At 39.5% G+C, this 21,867-nt stretch overlaps 1 protein-coding gene across 15 annotated transcripts in view; it reads right to left on the reverse strand.

Moving 5' to 3' along the window:
* The window catches only part of ZMIZ1 (zinc finger MIZ-type containing 1), a 717,720-nt gene that overhangs the window by 94,814 nt on the left and 601,039 nt on the right, over window positions 1-21,867 (reverse strand). The window lies entirely within an intron of this gene.

Consider the following 21,867-nt stretch of genomic DNA (forward strand, 5'->3'; position numbering starts at 1 on the left):
GAGGTCGCTGGAGCTGCGGCGCCGGCTGCGGGCCCCAGGGCGCCCCAGCGCTCCTGCTCGGCGGAGCGACGGGCGCCGTCCCTCCGCCGCCAGGGGAAACTGAGGCAGACGGGCGGGGGCTGCGGGCTGCCACCGGAACCGCTGTCACCTGCGGGACAGCCCGGCCCGGGCAGGTGTCTTGGGCTGCGTTTGCGAGTTCAGGTCTTCACCTTTGCCGGCCGCACACTGCTCCCAAGTCATCACCCGTTCCCACGCCACTGCCAGTTCAGGGCTGCCCATGGAAGAGTTTTGAACACGTCCAGCTGTGCCTGCGGTGGTCAGCGTTTCAGCTGACAGCGCCGAAGGGAAAAAAAAAAGGCAACAAACAATCAACCCCCAGGAAGCTAATGTGACAATTCTTTGCTGGCTCTCAAAGGGAAAACTGGCAGTTTAAGTTGTGGCCAGCCGAGCACCAGCCTTTTCCTGCCACCCTCCGCGGTGCAGAGCCACTTCCTTCCCCGCACAACCTGCACAAAGGCACCTCCACCTCTTAAAGGCGCACCCGGCCCCCTCGCACTGAAGCGGCCGGCAGGTTCCAGCGAGAAACAAACAAAATACAAACAACAAAAACAAGAGGACTTGAAAAACATACTGTCTCTCCAGCAAAATTCCTTTCAGTGAAAAAACGGCCCCAGCTTCCCTTGCCATGCTTACAGTCACTTAACTGCGCTTCCCAAACACCTCAGCAGAGTTGGCAACATGACAGATCGGAGCAGCAAACTATCACAGATATCAAAGAGCAGCTCTTCTCTGAAAAATGATTCCACAAAAAGCATTGTCAGATTTCATGTTCTTTTTTTTCCCCCCCAGGGAATCCACTGCAAACAGGTAAGAGTAATGTGTGCTCTCACTTAACTTCCACTCCTGTGTAGGATCTCAAGGTCAGCCTGTCAGACAGGGTTATTGCTTTCTCTCCACAGCCATCAGACCAAGCAGAACTGCAAACCAAACCCTCCACACTTTGTGCAATCTCAGAGCTGCTCAAGTGCGGCTGAAGGAACATTTCACAACAACACGGCTGCTGCAGGTGGTCCAGGGTCCAAAGTCTGTACAGCCTGGGCAAGCCTTCAGCTAGGTCCTCATAGATGCAGGTGGACCCACAGGGCTGCTGGAACAAACTCTTACACAAAATGTAGTTTCCCTTGCAGTTGGTCAAATTTCAGATTCAGTCACATGGAAGAAAAGTACAGAACCTTATACAATTTCTTCATTGCCTTTCAGAGTAGACAGATCATTAAGGAGGTGTAAATTATACAGCTAGACTGGCAGAATAGATACAGGAAGCACAAGTTTTAGGGGACTGTCAAAGACTTCAGACTTGGTGGACGTGAATGAAATTGATAGTTTCTCTAAAGCTACATGAATTCTTGATCAAATGAACATCTCTGTACTTGTTTCAGGTTTTACTGCATTTACAGAGTTTTCACACAATTCATAAGCTATCATGGTGTTTTTTCATATTTTGACAAAACACACAAAGCAGCGACAAGAAAGTAGCAGGTGGTAGCGAGGTCCCAGATACTAAGACTGGCTCCTTCCTCATACAAGCCTCGATTAAGTTATTTTCTGAGGGTGAAAAGTAATTTTATTTTTTCCGTAGAGAAAATACATTCCCCAGTATCTTATGTTTTTTTCTCTACCTACCGTCATAAGTAGTATCTCTCTGCAATTAAATTGCTCTTTCTAGTGTAACAGTGTAAGTTTCTCTTTTAAAACTGCCTGTCTCTCAGAGGAAGTGGTTTAGAGTAGACAAATCACTTATCTAAAAATTATGTACTTTCTTCTCCTTTGACAAATCTTCAGCAGGTTTCTAATCCCACCCTGCCACTTGAAATATCACTTTCTGTGATGACATTTGAGTCACAGTTGTCAGAAGCATCAGGCTCTGTAGTCAAATGGATTAAATCACACTTCATACAATGCAGTATTTTGAAGAAGGAGTGGTTTATCATTTATAGAAATTAATCATAACAGTTTTTTCTCTAGGGCAAATTCCCAATAATTTTTAAAGATTACTATGTTTAAGCCCCTCTGACAGCAGTATGTCAAATTACATCACAAGGAAGGTTATCTCAGGCAATGATAACTATTAACACAACTCACTGAAGACACATACTACTGGGAGAAGCAGGTCTGTACTGGGAAGCACCTTTTTATGCAGGGCTGGGAGAGCAGTCTCTTTGGCTGTGCTTTGTGTGGCTCTGTTGAAGCCCCAGGGATCTCAGTGTCTGGGGGTGTGCCTGCTGCTGGCTGTTGGCCCAGCTCAGCCTCACAGGGGAGGGGAGACGGGTGCTTGAGCTCTACAGGGGGGAAAGAGGAGACCCTTACTTGGACCACCTGTAGCTGATTAAGGAAAAGAGTTGGAAGATTTTCAGAGAAATCCTTTTTATCCCAAAGTAGGAGGCAATGTTTGTCTGTTCAGCATATGCTGTCAATGCAAAACAATGTTACCGACAAACTGCCCAAATCTCAATCCTGTCAGTCACTGCTTGGCACAGAAGCAAACCATGTTCTTACAGTACTGCTCTTTGCTTTCCATGCCAAGACACCTCTCTGAAGAATGTATTTTTAAGAAGTCAGAAGCCTGTCCTTAAGTTGTGATGTTGCAACAGACAGGCCCATGGAACACCAATTTTTTATGGTGAACAAGGTAATGATGTGAACACGTTCATATGTTCAGGTGCCTTTGATTGCTCAACACAAACAGCATGATGCTTATCTTCAACTACTTCAAGCGAGGTAGCCTTTGGGCGTAATTCTCACTTCTCTCCTGCCTTGGCCGTCTTTGGTGATATTGCAAAACTTAATCAAAGAGATCAACACCTGTAACAAAGATGCAGACCACCAACAGCAAAAGAAGGAGAGGCTGCAGAGGGGTGGAGAACAAATCACCTGTTTGGATACTTCAGTATCAAGTAGACCATACAGGAGGGACAGCATCATGTTTTACTGTAACATCATTGTGAGAGGTATGCTGAGAAAAGAGCATGGAAAGAAAGCATAAATGGGTAAGGAAAATCTCTTCAAGTAGCTGTAATGGCAGTTATTGCCCACTGAGTCATAATATAATCCTTTAGCAATGCAAATTTTCTATGACCAAAGATTTAAAGATTTATCTCAGTGGCCAATCTTTATTCATCCGAGTTTTGCTGCACTGCTGAACACAGCAGGGTAGTTCCTTACAGTATTTGTCTAGAGCAGGTTATTTGCCCAAGAATTATTTCCCTGGATATGTATATATTTTACTATTGATTCAAGGGATTCAAAAAATTCTTTAGAAGGCTTAGAATTACATAGTTGAAATACACAGAATACATGGATCAGTGGCCTTGTCGATTTTTCTTAATGTTTCACAGTAGGTTGAATCAGTTATAAATCTAAGGGCTGCATCCCAGTAAAAAACCAACCATGAACTTGAAAAAACAAAAATTAAAGTCCTTTGACTCTGCATCAAGTGTCTTTCATGCATAACCCATTTTTACATAATCAAATAAACTCCTTCCAAAAAGACGTGTAGAAGGAAAACCCAGTATTTAAAAGCACAGCAAAAAAAAAGACCCTTTCACATGATTGAGTCCTATCCTGTTTAAGTAAGAGATTACTACACTGCAAAGAGTTCTATGAGTAAAGTACATTCCCTTTGGCCACCTTCTGCATTAGTCTTGATAAAACAAAGGTAGGGAAGTTACAAAAGGTACTAACACAGCATCTGCTTTTTTTCCCTGCTGCCCATGACCACTATTTGCTTGTAGCCCTTGGTAACTAAATGTTTTGATGAACCCTCTGATCTGAACCTGGAAACACCAAATGCTGTTTTGGATGCACACAGCAATTGGACTAAAACACTCAAAATCTTCTGAATCTTATGCCCTATTTAACTTTCAAGATCGTGGACACACTCATGTTCTTGTTATCCCATTGCAAAACACTCCCTCAAGCCTCTGCAAAGACTCAGGATAGACTTTTAAGCAGTTTGTTGAACACCTCTGTCAATTGCCAAAATATTTGGAAAGGACCATAAAGTCCATCTAATAATGTTGCAATTTTCTAATCTCTATTTTCTTCATTCTTTCTTCTGATTTAATGCCTTTATCATGTGCAGAAAACAAGACGACCTATAAAATCACAATGCAAAAACCCACTCAGAAATAGACAGAGAAGCCATTCATTATGTTTGTATCTTTGGTTCTCTTCACAGCCATACTTCTACGGAAAACTGTGAAGCAAAAGTAACCAAAGCATGCAGAAATCAAGAACAAAGTACACTAAGGAAAAATCACATCTGTAATGTAGTGTGGCAGTCAGAAGAGAGGCTTTACAGACCTAAGAAATCACTGTAGTGAAGGCATCAGCTCAGAGTTGTCCCCAGCCCTATTTCACACACAGCAGAGCCACTGCAGCTGCCCCCTCACAACCCAACTTGCTCATCAGGCAATTTTAAAGACAGATGCAACATACCCCACCTGTGATGCTCTGCTCTTATTTTAATGTATCTGTTTTGTTAGAAATGCTAATGTATGTTTTAAAATCTGCTTTCCATGACATGGGAGCTTCATTGTTTTTCTAACTTTTGGATGCTTCTAGTGGAATTCCTTGGTAAACTGAAGCATGGCACAAATGGCTTTCAGTGCCTCTTTTTTTTTTTTCAGTGCCTAGGCTAGAGCTCATGACATCTCTAGCAAATCAGAAAGAAATCAAAATTAATTAAAGCTCTTTCCATGCAACATCCATTTTTTTCAACATGATTAAGTGGATTTCTAAAACATCCAGATTTTTCAGTAAGTTTGGATAAAATATTTCTATACCACATCTAGCAAACTGCTTGATTGTTCTCATGTAGTTTAGACATTTTTAGCCTTCTACCACTTTGTGGGAATATCTGATGAATTGTTCTTTAGATTTCAAACAAATCTTTCAACATTCATATGTTCTGCAAAGTACTAAAAACTTTGTTATAATAAAGCAGGACTTTCAAATGTAATGAGGACTACTACCTCTCTAAGGAAGTTTTAGTATGCACTTCAATAAAACATTTTTTCTGCTGCTTTTCAAGATGGTTAAGAATATATTCTCCCTAAAAGTATTTGGTTTTACTGAGCATATAGCAGAAGCCCCATCTCTGGCAAGCTGTGGGTTAATTAGAGCTAAGTTTTCTCTCTCCCCGATTAATTGTTCAAGGGAGTAAGAAGGCAGCTCGGAAGACAGCAACTTAATCAGGTCTCACTGAAAGAAGATAGAAAACTATTAGAACAGCAGCTTGTGAGGCAATGTAGAAGTAATGGGATGCAAAAGAGTAAATGAAACTGAAGCTTGGAAAGTGGAAGCCCTGCTAGGGCTCCTTAACAGTTCTTGGCCTTATAATTCCAGACTGAACTGTTTTGACTCTTCACAATTATTTTCTAGAAATATAAATTGCATGAATATTCCTCATTAAGATTTCAAAAAAAATAAGCCCTCCATGAATAGTCAATCCCAGTGACGATTTTCTTTTATCTTTTCCTTCTAAGCCTTCATATCCAGCTGACACATCACATCCCAGCCCCATCACAGCAGTGTGAGGAGCTGCTGCTCTGCTTTTCTGGCTCCACTGGAGTTGTCTTCCCCTCCGCATGGGGACCGCTTCTCGATCCCATTTCACCTAGCTGCCTCTACTCCAAAAATGGGTTTGGGAGGAAATCTAGGCTATTTGCTTATATCCTTTTTATTACTACTTTTCAAAACCAATCCACTAATATTTGGAAGGTATCAGTTGTGAGAAGGAATATGTGATACAAACATCCTGAGTGGGACATAAATGCAGTAAGAAAAGATGGTAAGAGAAGATGCGTCCATCATTACCCTGTCAATTTACATTCTATACACAGGAAAGTTCATGACAGAACTTTTTCTCTGTGCTGAGTGAACTGTGAGAGCATTAAAATGAGAAAGTTGAGATGCAATGTTTTTTTAATTTTTATTTATTTATTTTTAAAACCTCTATGAAAACAACACCAAATGTCACTTTCTTCAAATCAATTGTGGAGTGTAGAAAACCATTGAAAGTGCATTCAGATCTTTCATGACGCCATATCAAACATATGAGGGGTTATAGAATAATCAAATAGATAAAAGTCCAAAGCTACAAATTAAAAGAAAAGTTACGAATTGCTGACTATGCATCACTGTCTTGGAAAGCTTCCATTTGGGAATACAAAGACATTCATCATTTGGAGGCCAGCTCATGCTTCTCGCTTTGTATTTAAACAACCCCATGTACCATCATCATGCACTTTTTATATCAATGTGCCAGAAAGCCATACAGAGTTATTTTTAGAGGACTGTGAGATGAAGTACAGTTTAGCTTGCTAAGTAGCCTAATAAGGCAAAATGCTCTTGGTGAAGACCAAATGCAGTCACTGTCGCTCTTTCCCTCAGACTCTAATCAATTTCTAAGAGCACCCCTCAATTTTTCCCACTTACTGAGGATTACTGTATTAGCAACAGGATAGAACTAGAGGGAGAGAGGCATTTATCGTTTTCTTGGTTTGATAATCAAACATAGAGTGATTGAATTAAAAATTGAATGGTCTGAAAAGAAAGTGGCTTTGTTCAGAGTTAAAGAAACCTCTTAGTAGACAATCATTTTAAGAGAAACAACAGCTTAATATCAGTTTTTCCTTTCAGAAACTGGCAAACTCAGCTCTCACTCTACTTCAAATACTTCAAGGCCTTAAAGCTTCCAGGTGGATATAAAGGACTCTCAGAGAGCACTGGTATGCTTAAACACTAGCAAGAATCTTAAAACTAAAAAAGTTCCCAATTCTACTAGATTACATACAATCTGAGAAAAATACTCATTTCTTCATGTTAATGCTAGGAGGAGGGTGATGGTTAATGCTAGAGGGGGGTGATTCTGTAACAATTTATGAGAACAGGATTAAACCCAGCAATTAACACAGGTTTCTAACTTTAGTAATTATTCATATACCTGTTCAGCTGATTATAAGTCATAGCTCCAGGCTGTCTGCCTGCACTGCTAGGACACAGACAGCAACCTTTGCTAAATTGACTCCGCTGGCTACGCTCATGCTGCAGGAGCTGTTTTCAAGGACAGATGTACAATGGGTAAAGAGAGGAGCAAATTAAAGATGGGTGTTCTGTCAGGAAAAGGACTGAAGAACTTGTGTCAGCATTTCTCTACATTAATAGGACCACAGATTTTTAACCCTTCACTACCTAATACTTAGATTTAAGAAAAACTTCCCTTATTACATAGATAGCATAATTGCATCTTCTCAAATAAAACAATGAAAATACAATAGTTAAATACAAAATACAAGGCCACACAAGATAAATAACCATATACTTACATACAGATATAGAAGGATTGCATTAAGAGCATTCAATCCTTCTTAAACTGTGCTTCATTTTAAAGCATCATAGCTTGTGGGTTAAATAAGCTGAGTACAGTAGAACATGAAGTTACCAAAACATACTATTACCACACAGAAGCATCACTCACTTTGAGACCACTGATATATACCTGGCACATTTCTACCAAATAGATATACCCATATTTTTGTTCTTCTTTTTACCATCTTCTTTGTATTTCACTTTAAAGCAGTCTATGTATTTCTTTAAAGGATGCTGAAAGTCTTCTAGGCCTGAGAAATATTTAGCAGTACAGCCACAGAAGACAGCCCTGCTGCCAGCTCCTACCAAGCACAGACACAGTTCATACTGGCAAGAGGCTATGCCTTACCTTGCCCTTATTGGGCTCTCACTGAAATTAAATTTACAATTGAGGGTTTATGTGATACCACTAAAAGAGGACTTCTGGCATGCATATAAACATATCCTGTTTTACTAGAGGATTTCTAGCATTGATCTAGCCCACTTTGAGTCTAAGAGCAAGTCTACACCTTGGAATATTCAAATTCAAGATCTTCTAATAGCTACACCTAGCTATCTTTTAAGTAATTTACATTCTGATAGACTATGAAGCAATAGTATAGCAATGAAAATATACATAATCTGGAAAATATGCAACAGTATTTAACACTGTTTCTTACTTCTTTCCTCTCACATGGAGAGTTTCACAGAAGCTGTGCTATTATGATGTACAGGCACCAGAACAGAATCTTGTCCCAAGAGACACTTTGAAATAGCCTGATCAAGTCTAGAATCCTTCCTCTGTGAACAAAAGGAACTATCCTCTTTTTAATCAATATGCATCAGTTGAGTCTCTCTGTCCACCGTTATCTTGGTGGGCTGACTGTCCACAGTCAAAAGACTGAGTGTTAAGGATTCAATATTTCACAGCAGAAGCTTTAAAATGGGAAGTTTGATGGCAAGCTATTTTTTATGAAGCCTTCAAAGTAAAATCAGGAAAATTTGGAATGTTTCCTTAGGCCATAAATGTGGTTTTAATTTTTCTTTCATATTTAAACCCACAGTCAAGTAAACATTGCAGTTGAATATATTCTTTGGAAGCTTAAACAGACAACTGTATTTTAATCACTTAATTTCTTTTAATTACTTAAAGTACTTCGAGAACACACACTCAAGTATCTCCTCTAACTTCAAAAACTGAAGTAAAAGTTCAGGTGCAGTGGGACCAGCTTAAATGAGAGAGTACAATCTGGAGAAGATGAGAAAATGAAATTTTGGGTACTTCAACTTCAGAAAGCATAATTGGGTCTGATTTTTTAAAAGTGCTAAATTTCCTGCTGCTGCAAGCATCTTTAACAGATTTTCAGTTCAGCACATCCATGAACTGAGAAACCACAGGTCATCACCACAGCTTTTAACTTTTGGCTAAACAGTCAATATCAACTCTTCAAACTATTTACTGACTAGTGCACCTTTATAATCAACATTTTCAATTCAAAAGTGCTGTCAGGTTAAGTGACGCTTAACACACTTTAGTGTTACTTTGTAGGCCACTTATCTGGGCCTGGAGGACTTGTTGATGGAAAAATGCTGTATGGGGTTTAGAATTTAAACTCCTGTTAAATTTTTTTCTTGAAGGAGATGTAACATACTTTCACATCTACTAAGAAAAGCTAATACTGAAAGCAAACTGTTTTTACCAAAGTTAAGAGAAATAAAGTTTAAAAAGTTACATTTCTTTTTACTTTAGGCAAGGCATTAGTAGACATATTTACACTAATCAACATTAATAGAAAAAAATGATTCTGCTTTTGCTTAAAGATGATTTCTGTGATGAGGTATTAGAAATGACAAACCTTCATGAGGCAGGGACTTTCCAGAAGGAAAGACAAAACTTCTAAGTGCCTCAGATCTCATCAAAACCATTTCTATTTTCTCATGTATAGGATATCCTCTCCAAATTGCCTCTCTCTTGCTTTGAATCACCTTTACATCTCTGAAGATATTCTTCTGGCTGAAGGCCTATGATTTTAATATTTATAGCCCTGACAAAATTAGGGTTTATATTCTAGTACTATCTGCACTTATCTGCTGTAACTTTCTGGGATTTAATGGTAGCTCTTATCTCTGCTGAAGGACCTGAGTGTCCTCATCACTTCAATCAGACCAGAATCATGGGGGTCTGCCACAAACTCCTGTATCAAAGTCAGAGAGGGGGAAATGGAAGTCAGCTTCACAAAACCAGAGCAAAGAAGTTAATGAGTAACTTTCAGTGCCACTCCTCAACAGCTTCCTCATTTAGTAGAGAGAAGTGACTATTTCAGCATGCTGAGAAGACTTACGTGCCTTCTAACACTCTTGGAAATCTTGTCATGCTCCTGGGACTAAGGGGGAGAAAGGCAGAGGCAAAGATAAAAATCAGTTTGTCACTTTTTTTACACTGGTGCAAACAGGCAGATGGGAGAGAGATAACCCTGGTTTCTCAACAACCCTCAGTATGTTACTGCTGTGCTCCTACTCCCATTCCAGATACATCCCACTGACTGCAAACCCTGCCACACTGTAAACAAACTATTTCAAGTCTACAGCACAATTTTATTTCTCCCCACAAGGAAAACAGACTTTTCCTTGGGTTCTCTATGAAAACAAAAAGGTTTCACTTAATTTTTTTAGCAATACCTCTATAGAGAAGACTTTAGGAAGTAGTGTACATGGGTATAGGTGGTTACTCTTGCTTCAGTTTTTTTACTGGCTTCCAGGGAATGTCATATATGATAACACTTCTCACCCAGTGCCTGCCTATTCACCTGTACTCTCTGCATTGGCCTCCAGATTAAAAAACAAACAAACAAAAAAACAACCACACACACACATTCTTGGTTTAGATTTTTTCCTTTTGCAGTTTAAGTTACATTACTGAATACTTTTTCCAAAATAGAGCAACAGAGCAATCAGGAACCCCCCCCCCCCCCCACATATCTTTAAATTTTGAGTTATGTAAAAGCAAAAGCAGAAGACCCATGCAAGCAGTTTCTGTACTCAGGGAACAAACATGCAAATTCTGTCAATTTATGATGAGAAATGAAGAAAACCGAACCACTGATCAAATCAACATTTTGTTTTAAGTATCATCAATGCTGCAGGCAGAGATGAACTAAACTGAACATGTATGGCTCCTATGTAAGTAATTTTCTTATGACTAATCACTGGAATTACACTACTGCCCAGAGACACAAGGAGGATTAGAATACCATAACAGAAATGATCAGTACTATTTATTAACTTTTAGCTTTAAAAATACACTAAATTCTTAAGACTTTGACACTGCCTTATACAACAGCAAGAATAATTCACGGGCATTAAAAACAGGTCTAAATCCCTACAGAATGCCACAGGAAGGCAAGTAACAACCTTAAACCTACCAAAATGTGTAACACAATTTACATGATTCTGATAAAATATTTATATTGCTTTCAGACAAAGTATTGACTGAGAGATCTTATTTCATCAAAAACATGAAAGCATTCTCTAAGTAATTACATCAGATTAAAGAGCTGATAGTTAAGCAACAATGCTCTTTCAGGGTACTCATCCTGCAGACAGAGGAATGCAAAGGTAAGGAAAAAAATCTGTAGGAAAAACACTTCTGTAGCGTGCATAACACTACTGAAGATGACTGTGTCAATCAGCTGCAATGCAAGCTAGCAAGTAAGCCCAAACATGGATTGTAAATCTGAAGGAAAATCCATACATTCTTTTAACTACCAGAGCAGCAAGTGGTGCCCTTGGGAGGAGCAACCAAGACAGAGGGAGCAGCCGCCCCCGTTACATTCTGGGAGGCAGCAGCAAGAGAAGAAACAGCTTCCAAGACCGAGGTGTGCTTTGGGGAGGCAGCCACACTGGGGGCTCCTCCAAATTAGACCAAATTCTCCCAAGCAACCTGGCACACCTTGCTTTCTGCATTTATAAATGAAAAAAAGGACAGATACATAGAAAAGAAGGCATTTTTGCCCAGCATCTTATGAAATAAAAGCAGTACCCAACCCCAAGTACAATTGGTTTTATTTACAAAGACAGTAAACAGAGAGGTGAAAAAGGAAAAAAGTCAGTGTGTCACCACTTGAGCCCTGCTTGGGAGGAATTCAGCACACTAATGTAATCAATAAGAGCAGTGCTTAACAGCAAATCCACTGCTCACCTGCTATCTTCACTTCAGGGAACAGGGCTGTTGGTATATCCCATAGGCAGAGGGTGAGGAGCTCACCGTGCTCTGGGGGCACTGAGCCAGGTACTGATATAGAGCACTCCGTCCCCTGTGGCAAGACTGGCTCCCTTCTGTCACTGACTGCACTGCCCTGAACAGTCTCATAAAAACATGATCCTTAAACTGAGATGCTTAGTTAAATTGGGCTTCTGACTGCTCTCAGACAAGATCTCACAGTGGCAAATTGTAATTAGTCTAAAAGCTCTTGTAACTGAGTTATCACTGTCCATTTCCACAGGAGGCTCCTCACCTTTAAGGGCACAATCTCAAATCCAGGAGGAAGCATCATGACCATAAACCATAAATTCTTTATCTTCTCTCTCAAAAAATGCACCAGCAGAAAACCAGTGGTGTGACAAAGGCAGTGGGGAGACTCAAGATAGCAGCTCCCAGTTCTCTGACAGCGTTAACGCAGTCCCCACCTCTTCTGTTCCAACCCTTACCTTCCTTTACTCTCTCTCCTGTCTAATCTCAGTAAAAGTTATTCATAGCAAGAACCTTCAAAATGCGTGCAGAGTTTCTCAGCACAAATGGCACCGATCTCATATGGGACCTATGAGAGTACCAGTGAGTAACATCAACACTACAACCAACCTGTGCTGCATCAGGGCACCAGAAAAACCACAGATTACACCCTTTGAAAATTCTGCACTTTCTTCTATGGTGACTGCAGCAGATGATGTCACCTCCGTAGGACAGAGAGTACACTGACTACAGCTGGAAGTCAGTGTAACAAATGTTTAGCTCACTAATAAACAGAGTAAGGCAAGAACTAAGTTTTTCAGTAACTTGTTTAAGAAGGTAACATTACATATTTGAGAAGGCTTTGAGTGATATACCTCTTTATTTTAGAAGGACATATCATTACAATCAAGAATGAGACTATAACAACTGAGTTTCAAACTCTGTTCACTTGGCTAAGTGGCCTTTTGCTACGGTTTGGGTTGTGATAAGGCCTGGGTTATCTCGTTACCATCAGGAGCTGTTCAGCAGCACATGCACAATGAGCACACCAGTCACAGCTCAGCTCTCATGCCTACATGGCCAAATTTGGCATCTTGAACTCAGAGATTCATGCTTAGGGATTCTGCTTTCACAAACGTTACATTTATTGAAAACGTTTCACTTTACAGTTGTCATTTAATGCTTAGTCAGTAGGCTGTGTCCCTGAAAACATTATCCCATACATGGAATTTGGGTTGTTTCTCTCTGCTTTCCCCCACTGCCTCCCTCCAAAAAAACATCTACTTCACAGCACTGACCCAGCAAAGCATATCATTCTTTCACCACCTGCTTGCATGCCTGCAGACTAAGAGGTAACAAAAGGAGTAATAACCTATAGAATGATACTTTCTAACAGCATAGTACCTCAAAGACATGCACATAAACTCTTGTATGTATTTTAAGTTAATTTTCCATATAAGTGTTAATTTAGCCATAAAATGACCAATTTCCATCAGCAAAGTTTGTTTTTTGCCACTGCTTCCTTTTTATGGTTTCTCCCCCATGGCACAAACCCATTATTTTTTTCTGACATTTTCAGAAATTAATTTATTTTAATCTTTTGTTACCTTTAGCTAATGTAATCAATATTCAATATTCTACCTCTGAAAACCAAATTTAAAAAAAACTATTATTTTCTCCATTCCTCTCCCAGTTACAGTACTGTTATTACCATTTATTCACAATCTCTTTTCTCTTGCATACATCGACCCTGTGGCCACTCCAGGAAAAGACTACTAGGCATTGATCAAAGAAAGACACTGGCTACATTAATCCTCATTTGGTACAACAGACGTACTGCACCAAGTTTTAAAAATAAGATAAGATATGAATTTTAAAAAATTAAATAGAGGTTTTTATAATATGAAAATAGAGTGGTTTTTTTATATTCCCTCTAAATAAATAGTGAAGTCACCGTATCAGCTCACATCACTACTTTTGATCTAAAAAGACCCTAAGTGGACAACAAATAACCCTTAGATGGTAGAGCAAGTGACAGCCTTGAACAAGAGACATCCAAAATACTTATACAGAAGATGCAGGGCATTTTTAAATGTGTACTTAAAACTAGCACCCAGTCTCCCCCCATGGAGTTCAATAAGCAGAGCAATTTCTCACTGTCTGTGCATTAAAAACTCTGGCAAGGGAAAATGTTTCCATCATATCTAGTAACAAAAACTGTTGCTGCGTACATTGGCCTTTCAGACATATGTGGTCTTACACTTTCTCACTTTGGAGCAGATGTTTAATTGGGAGGAAGTGATTTTAAACATCTGGAGACAACATTTGAGAAGGTGAGCCTTGAGGAAACTAAAAGTCTATGCAATTATGTCACTTCCTAGTACGAGTATTTAGGAGAACTTAAAAGATAAACAACACCACAAGTTTCAATAGAGAACCTTCAAAATCCTTCCTCTCCTCTCACCTGCCCTCCAGTGCCTTAGAAAATAATTGGTAACTGAGGAGATATAAAGTCCATTGAGCAAGGTTTGACCAATTAGAGATACTGCATTCCTTGAAGGAAAAAAATCAGGGAAAACCCCACCAATTTAGTACCAAGCCTTTAAACCTTTGGGAAACTTAAGCAAAATAGAGTAAATATTTAAAATGTAAATCATTACTCAGTTCTAGTGGGTCTCAGATGTACTGCAACAACCCAGATTTAGCAAGTACACCTGCAGCATATAGAACATCAGAAGTCTTCCACCAAGAAGAGCCAGGGGACAAACTCCCCAGAACCCATGTGTCCAGCTTGCAATGGCATTGCTGGTGATGGCCTCCAGACCTGAGGAACTGGCTGCCTCCTGATTTCTAGCTACATCTTTCAGAAGTCAGGTTAGTTCTTTACTTCACAGAAGAGTCCAGAGAGAAAAGAACATCCAGCTAAGGTTTTTCTGCTTGGGGAGATGTTACAATGGGAAAAAGTGAGGGGGACAAACAGATCAGTTCCCATCACTGTGAGTGGAGGTGGCCACAAAATTTAGTTTCAGCAAACATTCAGCAAGACTTCCATTTTTCAAAACTGCTTTGCTTAAACATAGCATCATCTACAGAAATCAGACAGTTACTACATCTCTGAAATTCTAATTTAAAACTTCAAACCTTAACAAATATAAAACCATGTTTAAATAAAAATACAAATTCAGCCTAGTTTTCCTACCCCCCTTTCTAGAAGTCACTTACTGTTGTACTATATACAGGCTGGGATTTTGCACTATCAAATATGTAAAAATAAATGTTACTTAGCTAGGAAGATTACTGATTGAAAATTTTAAATTTAATTAGGATCAAGTCAACAAAATGCTAATGGTTCAGTTCATGCAGAGTTTATAAAACAAGAACAAAGACACAAGGCTTCACAGAAATTATATGACCAGTAAGTATTTATCTAAATTGACAAAATCAGTCTCTAAAAATCTTCCTCAAACAGATCCAGACCTGAGAGCAGAGAACTGCTACATAAAAATCACTCTAAGTAGCATTATTAAACCAATGGTGTCTAGGAACATTGAAAGACCTTGTCATAATTTTCAGCCCATAAAACTGCTGGAGTAGCTCCATGGCAGAAGTGAAAGACTTGGAAGAGGCCAGTATGGTGTGTTGTGCCATCACACATTCACTCGTTGCTGACATGCTTTAGCTTGACAGTAAAAAAAAATCTTTCTTTGAATTAAGCTACAGACTATGGCTTTATGAGGGAAAAAAAAAGCAGCTCAAAAGAGCAAGATGCTGTTTCACAACATGCACTGGGGTGGGGGGGGGTTTAAACTCTGCTGTTTGCAAATCCCCTGGTCTTAGCCTTCAGTGGAAGCTATGTGTATCTGTTCACCTGGAACAGCAGGGAATGCATACCTGACACTGACAGCTTTATGAGGGATTTCCGGATGACAAGATTGTCTGGAAATTTCTGTGTACAAATCAATGTATTCAAATCACCAAACTCACACACCCTGAGTACCAAAACCAAATACCATTTCAAAATACTGCAGTGTCTTCATTCCAGTAGAACTGGAACATGGTTTTCCTCTCCACAGAATGAACCCTAGCACAAGTGACAAAATTTCCAAGAAAAAAATATTGTTAAAAGCTCCATGAAAGACTTCAATTTTTGTCCTGCATGAAAATAAGTTATCTCAGCTTTTAGTATGCATTTCTTTATTTTAAAAAAATTAACTTAATTCGTTGCTATTAATTAGCAGTCAAAGACAGAGAAACAAACATGCTCTCTCGTCTCAGATGAGTTATGATGGTACCCTCAAAGCTGACTCAGGAATTAATGTAGTTGTTTCAAGAAAAAAAAATAGCAAAAGATTCAGTCTTTGGCAGCTTTTAAACCATCTGTTCCACACTATTTTAATCACTTCTGCTCAGTACAGAGATTACAAGTTTCAGTTCATTTGTGATGGAAAAACAAAGAATGCTGCATTCTTTCAGCATGTGGGGGAAAATCCAGAGTCTTCCCAACTACCCTGAAACTGGGGTATACGAAGAAAGTAAAAGGTTTACTGGGTTGCATGCTCAAGCATGATAAAACCACCCTCCCCCTCCATGTGGGATTCCTCCCGTGCTTTGAAGCAAACACAAATTGGAATGTGCCACACTGACCTGAAAAAAGGGAGATGTGGGGAAGGAGCTCTTATTAGCCACTTTATTTTGGCAAAACAATTAGTATCATTCTTTCCAATGAAGAAGCCAAAAGTTCCCATTGCTATTTGTTGTGGGAAACTGCTTATTAATGTGAAGAATGTGTTTCCTCTGCTCAGTAGTTACAGATTTACAATGACCTCCTTGTAACACTAGAAGTTGTGTAGGGTAGAAGCAGTAGGTGGGTTAGAAGGGATGAGCCTACCTTCTCTGTAACACAGTGATTTCTTGTCCCCTCTCCCCATCCCTGAAAGAAGAGCAAATAGTTCTCCAAGATGACTAGCAAACACAGAAGTCTGGTCCCACAGATCACTCCAACAGATCTTCAGCTGAAAGTCTCCTCTGTGCAGGTGACTGGTGGATTAACAGAGCACTTGTGTTTTCCTGCCCCAACTATACAAATGACTATTCCCCTATACCATTTGCATCTTCCCCAAGGAGCTGTAAAGTGTAATGCTTCCACTGTGTTGTCTTAGTAGTTTGAAGGGGATCTGACACAGCTCTTTGTGCTGCGTTGAAATGGTGCGTCAGTTCCTTCTCAGGGCACTGAAGGGGTCCTCCCCAACATCCAAAGCAAATGTGGTCTTCTTGAAAACATCAAAAAGACTTCTCCAGACCTAAAATGATTTAGTCTGTGATTTGACTCAGATGTAGGTAGCTGAACAGATTTAGTAAGAGGGAACTTGAACTCCACTTAACATGTCAGCTTGCCCAAGCTCAATGTCCCACTGAAAAGGTTTCTTCTATTGTAGAAATTAATTCTTAGTATTCTCATGATCAGTAACTCCCATATGTTACCACTGATATTAAATGAGAAACTCAACTACAGGAAGGCCAGCATGAATTCACCTAAACAGGATTGGTGCATTTGTTCTGCATGGCCTTGGATGACTGACAGTGTTGGCTGGAGAATAAATAAATGCATTATGCAATTTTTTATTTTCCTTACCCGTTTTCAATCAGTTCAGTGTAAATTCACATTTGCTGCCTCTTATAGTCATCAAAACCAGCAAGAAACTGAATAGATTCATGAAATGCTTGATTTCTGCATATAGACAAAACATGCTCAAAAATAAAAATAGAATCAAACACTTTGAGTATAAAAGAGAAAGCATTTATTATGGTGCAGAATACACCCCTATGCTTGTAATTAGGACTATAATAACTCTTAACTATGTAAATCAGGGAGATAGAAAGAATCCCCTGGTTTACATAGATTTGTGCAGCCACTTCCCATTGCTGAAGGATCCTCTAGGTGGATTAGTCATCTCTCTGATCTCAGCAGACTCAGATTAAGCTGTAGGTTTCCACAGGAAACATTTTCTATACTACAGCAAACAAAAACACAGTGAGGTACTTTTCTTCCTCTTTTTCAACCTTGTTTTCCCAATTTGAGGCCTTTAGCATTTATTCCATCTGGATATCCAGCTACTAAAACCCTGTAAAAATTGAGACTTGCGTGACTATCATATACCCACAGAGGGTGCCTGTCTGAACCAGAAAGGGATTGTAGTGTTCTATTTTTAGGACAGAAATGTCACAGTCAATAGTGAGGCACATATCCTGCTTCACTCTGCCCTGGAGGCAACAGCTTTAAAGGTCAGACAGCAATGCTTTCTCAAGATACCCCACTCCAGCTTCTCCAATAAGAATGTGTGATTTCCCTTTTGAATCTGAAAGTTATTTACCCATAGTGGTAAGACTTCAAACTGCTCACACCCTGCACACACATACACTTTGGACAGTTGTTTCCCCTTATGACAGGAGTCTTTCTTAGAGTCCATAGGATGCTTCCTGCTCTCTGCAATGCAAGTATCAAAGACAAGATTGAACTGTCCCCTAACTGCCACCCAGAAGCAGAAAGACAGAAGGAAAAGAATGAAGGATGGCAAATGCTCCTCAAAGAACTCTTCCCTGTGGCTGGCATATGAGTGCTTTCTCTCTTCAACTGATTGTTTAAAAATAATCTCAAATACTGATATTTGAGACACTTCTAAACAAAGTTTTCAAAGCCCTCGTGTTTCAAGAGACTGCAGGGTCGGCTGTAACAGCCTCCTGCTACAGCCCTCTGAAGCACCTGGGGAAACTGGAATGGAAATCCAGACAGAAGGCTGTGAAGAAGAGAGAAAACAAGTCTTTATTGAAGCCCCAGCTGTGACTCAAGACCTTCAGTAATATGATCCAATCATAATTAAATCTGCCCACTTAGGTGATTTTATTACATGTTCTACTGTAACTTGTTATGCATTTAGACAACTTCTATGTATAAAATGACCATGTCCCCACTTTGGTCCTTGTTATCATGATGAATAGACATCGTTTGACACTTACATCATGCTTGTATGCAAAATATGGAGATATGGAGAAAAAACCTAAGAAAATCGGTGAAGAAATATGCTGGTTTAAATTAATTAAATCATCTTCTTAGAGAGACATTGGATGCAATCACAGAATAATATACATAAAAAGATAGTCCAACATCGAGGCTTGAGCTTTCCTTCTACTTTGCTGGCAGAGATTATGTCCAGCAGAAAGACAATTTATACTACATTAGTGAGAAAGCTGCTTGCTTGATGGGCTGCTTCCTTCCTCTGACTCCACTCACACATCATCAGCAGCTGCAGCAGCTGCTCCAGCTCTTTAGAGTTTATACTCTTGGCCAGTGGCAGGATGCTGAGCTGCTGGGCCAGAGAAAAGGATCATGTAGGAGACCCAACAGAGGAAAGCTGATGCTTTGTCACCGACAGTAGCCCAGTTCTCTCATCCACAGCTGCTCCTTCTCTCCTGACTTCACCTCACCTAGCAAGGGAAACCAAGTCAAACTGAAGCTCTGATTTGACTCGAGACACCTGTGGGCACACTGCTCTAGACTGTGAACACAGCTGCCAATTGGCATGAAGTGAACTACACCATACAGACAAATGTTGACTACAAAGTCATCCATTCTCCATCAGAGCTGCCTGCAGAGTTAATGGAACACTTTTCCAAATGCAATAGCTTTCAGTCACTACTGGCAAAATTGATGCAGGTGTCACTAGGAAGGAAAGTGATTTTTAATTATTCTTTTTAAACCACAAAGATATGAATACGTAAATGAATACATGTAATTTTCTGGTATCTAAATGAAGATCGAATTTAAGCTTTAGACTCATGCACCAGGTAAAAGGGATTATTAGGCAATGTATATATTAACAAATATTGAATATCATTTAAAACACAAGTCTAGATTAATTTGGCTCTTACCTGCTTTTCTCTTTTGAACTTATTCCTGTTGATGACTCAATTAGCTTCTTTTGTAGACCCTAAGTCCCCATGGTGTGAGTTTTACCAAGTATAAGAAATCTGATCTTTTGCAGTGCAGTTCCTTGATTAATCCCTTGCTACTACATCAGGGCAACTCTACTGTGTTACTTAGGCAGGGACCATAGTGAAAAGCTCACAACCAGCCCCAGCTCTTACACACAAGGTGGCTCAAATTCCCATGGGTGCTTCTGTGCAAGAAGTATCATGTTGTCCTTCATATTCCTACAGGGGAAATTCTTATTAGGCCCTTAATGATCCAAGGACAACAGATAACATTTATGTCATAAATAATATGTATGATGATTTATATATTTATTCATGTTTATATTTGTGAATAATATTATGTAATAATATTTTGTCATAAATTTATTTATTACATCATAAACGAAAATAATCCATGAAATCAACAGAATCAAAACTGCTCCTGTATATCAAGCACTTTTCATTTAACAGTCCTGTCTACACGTTTTCTTCAATTTTTGTTATGAAAATGAGTTAGTAATTTGCCTTTCAGGCACTGGACAAAGGGATTAATGTCACAGAAGTGGCATCAGGACAACACAAAGCTGGAAAGATTACTGTGCTGGGCATAGTCCTGCCATACTGCAGAACACACTACATGGAGGAAAGATGCCTTAAAAGTACTAGAGATCCAGCTGTTGGGTTTGGGTATTGTTAGCAAACACTGTAAGAAACTTTAGCATGTTGACACATTCCTTCACTACTGGGACTCAAATAAAATGCCAGCAGGCAGACCTCAGAAGGACTGATGGAAGAAAGGGGGAGTTTAAACTCCTTCCCACCCACAAAAATCATGCTTTGGACCAGCAATGCTGTCCTATTATTCATTGGCTCAAAAATGCTGATTCAGCAAAGAATTTAAGCATGTGCCTAAATTTAAGCAGTTTAAATAACTTTGACGTCAGTGAGCCTACTTCTGTGCTTATAATTAGATATGTGCTTGCTGAAGCAGAGCCCATCTGAATAGAATTTCACTGATTTTCATTTGGCCCTTTGTCTTTGCCCCTCATTTATTCTTTGCAGTGACTGAAGGATTAGTGCTAAGGTTCTGGTTTGGGAATGCACTTGAACAACTCATCTTCACTCATGACATGCAAAAAGAAGCTAAGCATATCTCAAAAAATAAGCATAGACCTAAGTGCTTTCCAGAATAATGACAGTTTCATGGCTGAAGAACATGTGGTGGTCCAGTCCGTCTCTTTGTTAGTCAGACTTTTTTTTTTTTACACAATAGAATTTTTCTTCCATTTCCATAAAGAGTTAAAAGTAGTGTTCCACACACTACAAATGAAAATATACAAGTAAGCAGCTATTTCACAGAGAATTTAAACATATAGGAATCCTTTTGCAATGTTGTAGTTCTTGCAGTGTGGAAGAGCCTGCTGTAAATGTCTTATTTGTTCATTTGAATGACGGCCTTTAGGTCCCAAAATCTAGGATATTTTAAGGTCATGTAAAAACAGTCACAAAACAGTAAAGAATTAAATTAACTTTAAAAAACAAAACAAATAAAAACCAAACCAAAGTAAACAAAAAACCCCAATAACAAAACTGCATGGAGAACAAAAAGAACATGAACATCATGGATCCAGTCATGAGAAATAATGGTTCAAGTCCCTGAGATAAAAAGACAGTGAGGGACCTTCACAGCACACTAGAGCAAAACAGCAAGATTCAAGATTTGGCTCTTTCCAGGCATTTTTGCTAAACACCTCTAGAGGAAAATCTGATGTCTTTTAACATGCCCATGAATTGGATACAGCACACAGATAGCATCTTTAACAAGCCTTTTAACTCAGCTATTTTAGTCCATTCTTCTGTGTTTATGGCCTTTTAAAACCTGGAATACATGACAGCCATTATTAACTGCAGGCATTCCACAATTAAAGGTGGATTTAGAAGGATACAGCAGTGCAGGGGGAAGAGAAAAACAGAAGGAAAACCAGGAACTGAGTTCAATACGAAAAACACTGCAGGAAGAGTTACTCAAACAAGGAACCCCGAAGAGCATTTGTGCTGAAGGCACTGCCATCCATCACAGTCCTGATCTACAGAGCTCCCTGCAGGGTTCCCTGATCCTCAGTACCACAACCAGGGAGGAATGACTGGCCTCCACCACCCACACAACCACTGCCAGGTGCCTGAGCTGCACCAAACTGCAAGGGCAAAGGATTTGTTATTCATTGGTTTGCATTAACTGTACTGATCATTACACAGCTAAA

The sequence above is a fragment of the Anomalospiza imberbis genome, chromosome 8 (genome assembly GCF_031753505.1).
Source record: "Anomalospiza imberbis isolate Cuckoo-Finch-1a 21T00152 chromosome 8, ASM3175350v1, whole genome shotgun sequence".
NCBI lineage: Eukaryota > Metazoa > Chordata > Aves > Passeriformes > Viduidae > Anomalospiza > Anomalospiza imberbis.